The following is an 11,744-nucleotide window of genomic DNA, read 5'->3' as shown; positions in this document are numbered from 1 at the left end:
GTCAACAACACAAGCTTGTCTAGAGAGCCCTGAGCTGTAGATAAGAGAATCTGAGAAGATCAAGTTCAAGGGCCCTCTAGGGTGCCAATTGTCAAACCACAGAGAGGTTATTTGTCCATCGCCAATTTTCCAGTAGAAGGCCATCTTGAAATCCCTTCTTAGGATCAACAAGCTCTTCCAGCCCAGGGATCCGAGATGTTGGCTTCCTAGCAACCCAAAAGTTCTTATTTTTTAAGAAGGTTTAATGGACCCATCTACACCACAGTGCTTCCATGTCAGAGAACAAAAGCCAAATATGCTTTAGCATGGCAGCTTTATTACAATCTTGGAGCCTCCTAATACCTAGCGCCCTCCTTCATCCTTTGGAAGGCAAACTTCATCCCAGGCTACCTTAGCACCACCCCCGCCTAGGTCCGGACCTTTCCACAGAATTGTCTAAATATTTTCTCTATCTCGTTCCATCACAACTATAGGTAAAACAAAAACACTAGCCCAAAGAGGCTTGTATAGCATGAAGAACCCACCGATAAGTTGAATCCGACCAGCAATAAAGAGGAAACGGTGGGTCCAAGACTGAACCCTTGCAGTGATACGATTGACCAGGGTACAACAATATGCTTTGTTGATCCTCGAAGTGATAATGGGAACCCCCAGGTACCGAACTGGCAAGTTTCCTTCGCGAAAGCCCAACTCCAAGAGAATATTATTCCTTAAGGAGGGATTGCCACCCGCAAAAAAAATTTCACTCTTGCATGGGTTAGGACAAAGGCCACTCTAAGAGGAAAAGATATTAAGACCTTCCTTAAGGAGAGTCGCTGCAGGAAGATTCACCTCACAAAAAAGGAAGACATCGTCCGCAAAAAAGAGATGTGAAAGACCCACTGCCTTGCACCTCCAGAAGAACTTGAAATCAGGCCTTGAAGAGTACTTAAGAATGATCCCTGAAAGCACTTCCATGACCATAGTGAAGAGGTAAGGAGAGATGGGATCACCTTGGCGAAGACCTCGACCGCTCGCAAAAAACCCGTGGAGCTCTCCATTCAAAGCAATTGAGAATTTAGGAGTGCATACACAAGTCATAATAAGTCTAGTCACAGACTGAGGGAAGCCAAAGGCCAGCAACACACTTTCAAGGAAGTCCCAATCCACAGTATCATAGGCTTTCCTGAAGTCCACATTTATCGCACATTTAGGGAGATAGGGCTCAAGGTGGAAGCTAGAGAATAGCTCCTGAGCCAGCAATATATTGTCCCTGATCCGCCTACTTTTTACAAAAGCAGTCTGAAAAGGGCCTATCGTGCTCTTCAAAGCTAGGGCCACCCGATTAGCTAGTACCTTTGTAATACATTTGTAGATAGTGTTGCAGCAGGCGATAGGCCTATAATCCTCCATAGAAGTGGCGTTGAGCACTTTAGGAACCATTACCAAGATGGTATTGTTAATCTCCCTCAATAGTTTACCGGAGGTGAAGAAATCCAACACTGCAGTCGTTACTAAAGGACCAACCTTGTCCCAATTTTGTTTGAAGAACTCCGCTGTGAAGCCATCCGGCCCAAGAGCCTTTCCCTTAGGCAAGGAGAAAATAGTGTCCCAGATCTCCAACTCTGTAACTGGTCGAGCAAGAAGGCAGCCTGATCAAGCGAGAGTGGATGGTGGATGACCTCCCTCAAGTCCTCTAATGAAGGTTTAACAATCTCCCCTTGCGGCGCCAAGAGGTCCTCAAAGAACTCTACAAATCGCCATTGCACCAGCTGTGGCTCCGTCATTGGGTTCCCCAAAGAGTCGAGGACGGAAAGGACTCTGTTCTTTAACTATCTTTTGTTGACATATTGGTGGAAGAAATTGGTATTTCGGTCTCCCTCCCTGAGCCATCTGATCCTGGACTTCTGCCTGAAGAATGACTCCTCCGAGGAGCGCAACTCTACAAAGATACACCTTTGGTTCTTTTCCACCTCCGCAAGGTCAGCAGAAAAGGGATTTAGCTGTAATTCTGCTTGAGTGGCCTCCATCATCTTTCGCGCATCAAGAGTTCTGGCAGAGATATTAGAGAAGGAATCTCTATTGAGCTGCTTGAGCCGACATTTAAGAGCCTTGAGCTTAGACACAAGCCTATACATAGGAACACCACTCCTCGGCGCATCCCACACTTGCGAGACAATTTCATTGAACTCCGGGTGCTTCATCTAGAAGTCGAAGAACTTGAAGGGCTTCCTCCGATGAGTCAGATTAAGCACCTTCACCACCATAGGCGAGTGATCCGAGATTCCCGAGCAAGGAAGGAGTCTTCCGAGTAAGAGATCCGTGCTCCACTTGGCGTTCACTAGAACCCCTGTCAATCTTTCTTGCTTTCCTAGAAGGCCCCAAAGACGTAGTCCAAGTGTATCTAAAACCAACGAACCTCAAGTCTTCCAGCTCAGCTTGCTCCAAGCACTATCCAAACTCATCAAAGCAAGGGAGCCAATCTTCGGAGCCACCGACACGGTCCGATGGATCCTTAATAGCATTGAAATCCCCCAAGACAAGCCAAGGAGTGTCCCGGAGATGGGTGCTTTTCAGAATGATATCCTCCCACAGCGGTCTCCTCATCGAAAAAGAGTGATCTCCATAAATAAAAGAAACACAGCAAGCCACCCCAGAGTCCAAGCTCTCAAGATTCCCATGAATCGCCTACTTGGTAAGTGAGAACGCTTCAAACTTAACTCTCACGGGGTCCCAACCAACCCAAATTCTACCCCTCGGGAAGAAATCATAGTTTGCAATCCAACACCAATCCCTCAATAGACCTTCGGATATGGAGTTAAAGCGATCTTGTGGCACTTTAGTTTCCACCAAACCAATACAGCACAAGTAGTTTGAAATAATAAAATTACGAATCTTCGCTTCCCTAGTCGGTTCAACTATGCCCCTAATATTCCAGCAACCTATATACATATGTACAAAAGAGGAAAAGAGGAAGGGTTATCTCCTTCTCGGTGGCTTGTGACGGCTCGGAGGGGGAGCTGCTCAAGCCGATGGAGGAGGTGGGTCTGGGGAGAGCCGCAGGGGCTTGTCCTGGGTAGTCTCCTCGCTTCTTCTAGTTGGAGGAGCCTTCGGCGATAGATATGGAGGAGCCTTCGGCGATAGATATGGAGGAGCCTTCGGCGATAGACAAGGCAAGAGAAGATCATCATCTGAGCTATCTAGGTGATTGACAGTCTCATTCAACTCCGCTCCACTCCCCATGCCCGCATCCGGATGGCTAATGGAGTCTTCCTCCATTGTCGAGGTGGGGTCATCCACCCTGATTAGGGCTCGAAACCCACTCTGAGCCCTCCGGGTAGAGGTTGATGGCAAGCTTTTAAGAGCTGCTGCTGTCTGCTTGAGGGACGGTTCCTCTTCTCCGGAGCTGACCGGATGGTCTAAGCACATCTCCTTAGGAGGGGGGGATTTCTTCTTCTTTCCCTTGACTTGTTTCCACCCCAATTCAGCCTCATTCAGATCTACCACCAACACCGGGGAAGTCTCAGGGGGGCGGGCCTCCACTGAGGGGGAGTGGATGGGCTGAGCTTGCTTGTGGCCTTGCACCGCCTTCCGACCAGCTAAAGAGGCTGCACAATTGTGCCCAAAGGAGCCACACTTCAAGCATTCCGCTGGCTTCCACTCATACTCGATGGCAATGGACCGAGCAACTCCATTTAGTCTTACCTTGGTCGAGGAGAACCTTGGTTGATTAACTTGAAGCTCCACGCAAACTCTTGCGAAAGAGATCCTTTGAGTTTGCTCCGTGCGTTGATCAACAAACAAAGGCTTGCCAACAGTGCTCGCAATGGCGCTAATTGCCGAGGCTGTCCAGAGGTCAAGAGGTAGGTTCTTCAGGCGAATCCACACCAGCACCGTGGTTTGCTTCTCCCTCTTCAACTCTAGGAGAGGCTTCCATTGTTGCAAAATGAGCGCAACCCTTGCAACCGATATATGACCATCTTTCAAAATCTTCCTTCGGAACTCGGGGTTAGGGATGCGGAAGAAAAAGAAGCCTTGGTCATCAGCGAAAACCTCAACAAGCTTCGGTCCCCAACTTAGCTTGAGTGTGTTCTCCGTGAGCTGGAACAACAAACTCCTTCCTACATAATACCCAACCAGGCACTCATGCCATTTGGGATCCATCGCGTCTAACACTTCATCAGGGAGATCCACCACTGGGATATCATCCTCAAACGAGGGAGGAACAAAGGTGAGGTCATACCCTTTCGTTGCAAGTTTTGCAACATTTGCCCACGTCCGGACAGCCGGGGCGTCTGTTTTCCTCCCTTGCTTTTGTGAGGCCTGGGGTCGTTTGGAAGCCGACCTCACTCTGCTTCGTCCTCTCGAATGCCTATCACGGGTTGCATCCTTGGGAGGACCACGGTTTGAGGTCTCCACTGATATAGAAACCTTGCCCGTGAGTAAGGAGGACCGGGCCTCCTTGTTTCGATTGAGAGGGCTAGAAGCCTTCTCCGTTCCAGCTCTCAACTGGGCCGCAATACTCGGCTCACCAACCACGCGATGGAGCAGCATAACTACAATAATACCCGGCCAGCTAAACCCGAACCCTCTACACAAAGAGCCATCAAGAGAGCGAGAGACTAACCGGGCGTTCTCGAACGGACTGAACAGCTCCTACTAGAAGGGATGAAGACCCTCGTCCGGGCTGTAGCACAACCCCTCGAGATCCAAAGGTGATGCACCGGCGAAATGTTCGAGAATGGTGCAGCATAACGGGGTCGGGACTACAGCCGCAACAGCAGTTGATCAAGAGCAGGGCCGAGGCACAGCAGGCTTACTTGAGGGTGTTGGGACGCTTACCAACCGCTACGTGCAGGCCCAAGTCGCTCTAGCAACCGCACCTCGAGGGATCGAGCGGCAAAGACAAAGAAGGGCGCTTCGTGAAGAAGGGCAGCTCAGATCTCGCCCCTGAGAGGAAGACACCTGAATCCGTTCGGTGAGGAATGAGGGGCTTACCAGAGGAGCTGAACCCCCAAATTTCACACCAAACGGAGGTCTGGATCGGCCGGATCGAGCGAGAGGAAGCCGGCGAGAATCGGGGGTCGAAAACAGAGGAAGAGAGGGTGATGAACGGTACCCTTGTGTGCTTTTTGGCCATTGAGTAATTTTTTAGTAATTAATTTTCATAATTAATTAATTAATTAATTAATTTCCAGAAATTAGATCGGAATGGTTGGTGACCAGAATTTTATGTTGATTGCAATGGGTGATTTATTTATTTAATTGACTACTAATTTGTGCAAATTGAGTGTGATTTGCAATTTTGGGTATTTATAATTTTAGGTATTTATCCCAAAATTTATTAATTTCAATAATTAACCACCAAAGTATGGCTGTGCTCATTGGGCCATAATTAATTGCTAAAGTATGTTTGTGCCCATTGGGTTGTAATTAACTGCCAAAGTATGGTTGTGTCTATTGGGCCGTAATTTACCGCTGAACTTGGAATAGGCTGTGGCCATTGGGCTGTAATTCACTGCCGAACGTTTAGTAGGCCATGCCCATTGGGCTATAATTAATAGTTGGAGTGAGTAATTGAAATGACCGTGTGATGGTCTTGATGACATGAAATCGAATAGGTCAATTTATCGATGAGTCGATTTGGTGTGGTGATTTTATTTGTTGATGTGATTCGATAAATTGTACTAACTTGCAGGAAATAACCAAGGCAAAGGTAAGTCCTCTGGCTTGTACTTGTGCTTAGGCAGCCCTTGTGGTGTAAGGTCTTAGAGGATTGAACTTGCTGAGATGTTGTCTCACTCCGTTGTAGGATAACATTTCAGGTCCATAGATGGCGGCTCCTCCTGAGCATTTTGGTCAACCAAAGAAGGTGACAAAATAGAAGTGCTTCATCCCACTTCATGGAGACCCAAGAGAATGGGTATATGAGTTGGCGAGATCCGTGATCTGGGTCGATGCGGGTTGACCCAAAAATGTGTCCCATCGATACAGATCATGGTATCGCTAGGAGCGGAATGGCTAGAGAGAAGGGCCCATACCGTAGTCCGAAGTCCCTTTTTATGTCCTAGAGGTCGCTTTAGGGAAAGGCACGACAGATCCTCTAGAAGGTTCAATGGTAGACCTGGTAGACTCGTATCTTGAAGAACCTAAGTCCCCAGTTTACTCAGCCGAAGGCTCCAATGAGGACAGGGATGTGGAGCAGGAGGAAGAGTAGTAGTTGTTTGCAAACCCCCATTGTTTTGTAACCCTTGCTTATATATATATCGACTTGGTTTGTGCATGACATGTTATGATAGGTATACATAAGTGTGTTGTTGGTTTTCAAAATTATGGCTCTACTTTCCTATTCCATTGCATTGTTGTCTGGGGATTATTTATTCGCTTCCGTATGTGCATGTAAAATGAATAGGTCGGTGATGCATCATAAGATGTCGCTATTTAATCGACCGCAGAGGGGTGGGAACATGCTTGGAGGATCGGGGCGTGACATTATTAATTTTTGAATATGGGAATAATCAATGTCGTGCAAGTTAAAAACATTATTGCTTTTGATTGTGAAAATCAAAAGTACAAGTCCCCACATCTCTACATTGTGATTGACCGGGCTTGTTGCACAACATATATGACGCTTCGTTTCGCACGAGACTTTAGTTATTCATTCTTTTTTAATGCTGAAAATTATAATAGGATTAAGCAATTAACTTTCTAAAAGTCACAAAGAGCCTTTGCACCTAGCTACCGATCGAAAGTTGGGAATTATCTAATGGTGCTCCCCGAGAAAGATTTCATAAATCTCGCCTTTGACGTTTTGAAGTTCAACATTAGAGAACAATTTGAAGATCCGGGCTTTGCTGGCTTGCTCCGGTTGGCAACAAGAGTATCTAAATACGAGCAGTTGATCAAGGAAAGGGACACAAAGCCGCCTAACGAGTTCGAGCAGAATGTGACTCCAATGGATAACTACGAGGTCTGATCTGATGAAAACATGGAAGTGGCGGTAGCAAAAAGTGATGCTGTCGACCAATTCGTCCTGCCGTTAACATTGAGTCCGTAGATTGCTCCAGGGAGAAGGATATTAGACGAGAGGGAAGGATTTTAATAATTCATTTATTTTTACATTCTCAAGGTTTTGCCCCTTGAGTAAGGACGAGTTGGTGGAGAAACCTGCAAGAGGAAGTTTCGCTTATACACACACACACACGACTACTTGAACCTCAAAGAACCATTAAGGAGGAAAGGAAAGGTGTAGATTGGCCAACCATGAATACATTATCTTAGCATATTGTGAAACTGCTCCTTGTTTTTTGGTTACTTTGTTCTTGCAATGATGTCAAGTGCGGTTATAATGATAGCTGGATGTACAAAATACAGTGCAAGGACACTCAGCAGTGAGATCGACCCATATTTCAATGACTTGTGAATTGTTGTGGACGATCTACTCCTTCATACATCACATAACGGTTACAATTACTACACTCAACACGGTTGTTACTATGGCCAGGGAGCATGCAATGAAGAACTGTCAAAAGACAACAATGCTTGTTGAGTAGTGCTATAAATTGTTGTGACCCTCTTGAGGCGAAACACTAAAGAAAATTCCTCAAGATGATTTAATCCAAAGGGTTAATATCCTAAAAAACCCAAACTAGTACATCCATAACAAACTTACTCTAAATTAATTTTTTGACCATTAAAAATTCCAAACTTTTACACTTTTAACAAATTTACCTTAAACTATTTTATTTGTGACAAATATATCATCTATTAATTTATATTAAATATTGCTATCAAATTGCTAAATCGAATGACACATGATAATTGACCGGTATATTGGTTTGAGATTTTTATTTTTCTGATTTTTTGTGATATTAATCCAATTTAACAAAATATTCATTTGTCACAAATGTAAAAGTTGGTTTTTTATGGTCAAACAAATTAATTTAGAGTAAATTTATCACAAATATATCAGTTTAAGGTTTTTTGTGATTATTTTGGATAAATTTGTCACGGATATGCTAGTTTAAAGTTTTTTGTGCTAAAAAAAATAGTTTGGGGTAAATTTATCATAAGTGTACTAGTTTTGAAGTTTTTCTAAGTATTAACCCTATTAAAAAAGCACTAATGATTTCTCTTGTGAAATGACACTCATACTTGGTTTGGGCTCTCTCAAATCTTATTAATTGCAACTTAGTTTGACTCAGCTACTTATGAAAATTTGTTCTTCCTTTTTTATGGGACCCACTAATTTATCGAAGGCCAGTTATAGGCCAAGAAAAACTATGAAATATGCTCAGTAGACTAATAATGATGAAATCAGGACTGATGGAACCTTAATATTGCATCTGTTGACAACAAAGGAATGTGCTGAGTAGATTGAGAGAGAACAATCAATTAGCTTCAACTAGGAGAAAAGGAATAGTTGCACCAAAATGATTGGAGTGGTTAGAATTGGTTGATTGTATTGAAACTAGTGTCTAGCTTTTTCTTTTTAACTCTTTTTCTGTTTGAAGTACTTTCGGTACTAGTACCTTTTTCGGTTGTTTAGTCATATGTAGTGTTGATAACATGGAAAATTGATTAAAGTAGAGAATTTTAAGGTTTTCCCACTTCTTAACACTTGCCTAACAGCCATAACAATCATCCATAGGAGATTCACTATCAAGTGCAAGCATCATGCAAACAGTTTATTTCGTGGATATACCCTTATGATCTTGATCATGTTGGAGAAAACTTCCTTGTGTGTTTTGAAGATGAAAAAACATTTCCATCAGTCAAGTTTGAAGTCTTGCAGACTCTTTAGTCAAAGTTTGAAGATCGCCAAACCGCCAAACTCAAGATTCAAAGTCTATTCTCATTGACAGTTTCTAGACCGTCGAAGAAGACTTATCCAGAACTGAGTATCTTGTTAATGATTTGATTCTATCGACTGAAGAAGATCTCTTTGTTGGAGATAGTATCTTGGAATCTGTTATTCATTTTGATTTCAATTCATATAATTTAGATCCGTTGATTGGCGAAGCCTGCTTGGAAGGTTCTACTTATGGAAAACTAGAACCTGATTGTATGGGCGAGTAGGATTGGTAGGCTATTGTCATATTCCTTAAATAACTCAAAATCTTCCTAATTGATTCTGTCCAACGGGTAGATTGGAAGAACTCATTTGGTAAGTGCCAACGGGTATGAAGGCATGGATGAATATATAAGGAAGTCGCTCTAGTTATTCGAGTGTGTGCGCGATAGAAGAATTCCAAAGTCTGAAGCTCCTTGTTCTTTTGTCAATTCAATTGTTAAGCGAAAACTTGTACTCAAAAGAGTGTTTATACTTCTGTGAGACCTTGAGAAAGTGTAGCAAAGTCTCTACACTGTGGAATCAATGAAGAGCAATACTGTAACAACTCTTTTGATTCTTAGTGAAATTCAGCCAGTTGGCTGTCAGTACGGAAGACTGGACATAAGCTTTGATCAAGCTGAACCACTATAAACTTTGTATTCTTATTCTCTTCCCTAAGCTCTTTTACTTTGATCGTAACTCTATTTGATTATTAGAGTCTAATTTCCTTTTCATAACCTATTACTAAACATAGTTGGTTTAAAAGCAAAATTATATATTTTACTTTGCAAAATTTATTTTTGCACCTATTCACCCCCTCTAAGTGCTCGTACTAGCTTTCACAATTGGTATCAGAGCCTGTGTACTCATTTAAGTTGAAGTGTTTTTACTTTAGAGTTAAAGATCCATGGCTAGTATGTTGGCTCTAGGTCTGGTTGAAGGGCAAAGTAATACCAGACCGCCATATTTTGATGGAAATGATTACATCATATGGAAAAACAAGATGAAGGCATTGCTAAGATCAAAGGATCCTCTAGAATGGGACGTGGTAGACAAATGAATCATTCCTAAAGCTGCAACAGTCTCAGAAAGAGGAAAAGAAGCTGTTGAGTCCAGTGAAATGACTTAAGAAGAGATAACCAAGAGCCAAGCTTTGAATGCAAAAGCAATTTATTCCTTATATTGTGCATTATCTCCTACTGAATATAACAGAATATCTTCTTGTGAAACATCTAAAGAAGTCTGTGATAGATTGCACATCACCTATGAAGGAACCGATCGAGTGAAAAAAAAAAAAACCAGAATCAATATTCTGCCCAGTCATTATGAAGCATTCAAGATGAAACCAGGAGAATCTATCACTGACATGTTTAGTCATTTTACAGAAATTGTGAATGGTCTTGAATATCAAGGTCAACCAATCTTTGAACCCATGAAGGTTAACAAGTTACTTTGTGGACTTTCCAAGGATTTGAATCACGTAAAGACTTCAATAATGGAGACACAGAGGATCATGCCATTATCTGTTGATGAATTGGTTGGCACCCTTAAGTCTTACGAAGTGGAGAAAATCAATGAAAATGAAGATCCCAAAGGTAAAAAATCCATTGCGTTGAAATCTAATGATGATTCTGATGTTACAGATTCTGAAGAGATATGGATGATAAAGAGCTTGCTCTTATGATAAGAAGATTCAGAAAGTTGAATAGAAAAGGAAGAAGATTTGATTCGAAGAAACAAAGTTCTCAAAAGCTACAAAACAAATCAATTGAGGATGATGAATCCAACAAGGATGTAATCTGCTTTGAATGTAAGAAAAATGGACACATTAGACCCAACTGTCCTCTGTTGAAGAGAAAGAAAGGAAAAGCTGAGAAATATCGAAAAGCACTTAAAGCAGAAACTTGGAGTGATACCGAGTGTGAAGAAAGTGATGATGATTATGCCAATATTTGTCTCATGGCACACTCGTAATCGTATTCGGACTCGAGATAGACTCGACCCCAGACAATGAAAAATAGAGGTAAGTAATTTAAAAATTCCTGCTAAAGTCTCCAAATATATTGATGAATTGTGCCTTAGTCTCAAAACCTCTCTCAAGAGGATTTTTGAACTTAAAGGGGAAAATTCTACACTAAAGCTACGGGAGATTGTTTGGAAAGAAAATGTCGAAAGTTTAGATAAAAATGTTATTACTTTGAAAGAAAATGCAGACAATCTTTCCAAAGAAAATGCATTTTTGAAAAATGATATCTCAAGTATTTCTAAAAGATTTTCTATAGGATCTGAGAAATTAGAAAAGATTCTTTCAGCGCAAAGACCTTACTTCAACAAATCAGGTTTGGGAATGACTGCTGAAACCACTCCTCTAATTGATTTTCCTAAGGTAAAGGAAAGAATTAAACAAAGACCTACAAAATATTCTTACAAAAATCATTTCCAAAAAGTTTTTGTAAAACCTGTTGGCCGCAGTGCTCTTAAATGTTCTAAGTGTAATAGCTCAGAACACTTTGAGAAAGAATGTCCTATGGTTTGGAAACCTGTGAGGAAGGTTTGGGCAAAGACTGTATATCACACTAACTCCACTGGACCCAAGAAAATATAGGTACCAAAGAAAGCTTGAGTTTCTTTTTTAAATGCAGGTCACTATCAAGAAAAATGTTAAATGGTACTTAGATAGTGGATACTCGAGACATATGACAGGAGACTCAAACTACTTTATAAAGCTTATGCAAGTTAATGGTGGAGAAGTTTCTTTTGGAGGAAATAGCAAATGAAGAATTGTCGGATGCGGAATTGTAAAGATTGGAAGTCTCACGATTAGTAACGTTTCCTTAGTAGAAGGACTCAACTAGAAAATTCCTCTCAGACTTTCATAGGGCGAAGACATGGGAATATCTATCTCTTGGATATTAAACCAGAAAAATTCCAA

This window comes from Eucalyptus grandis, chromosome 3 (assembly GCF_016545825.1).
Source record: "Eucalyptus grandis isolate ANBG69807.140 chromosome 3, ASM1654582v1, whole genome shotgun sequence".
In the NCBI taxonomy this organism is placed as follows: domain Eukaryota; kingdom Viridiplantae; phylum Streptophyta; class Magnoliopsida; order Myrtales; family Myrtaceae; genus Eucalyptus; species Eucalyptus grandis.
This window is presented reverse-complemented; position numbering follows the sequence as displayed.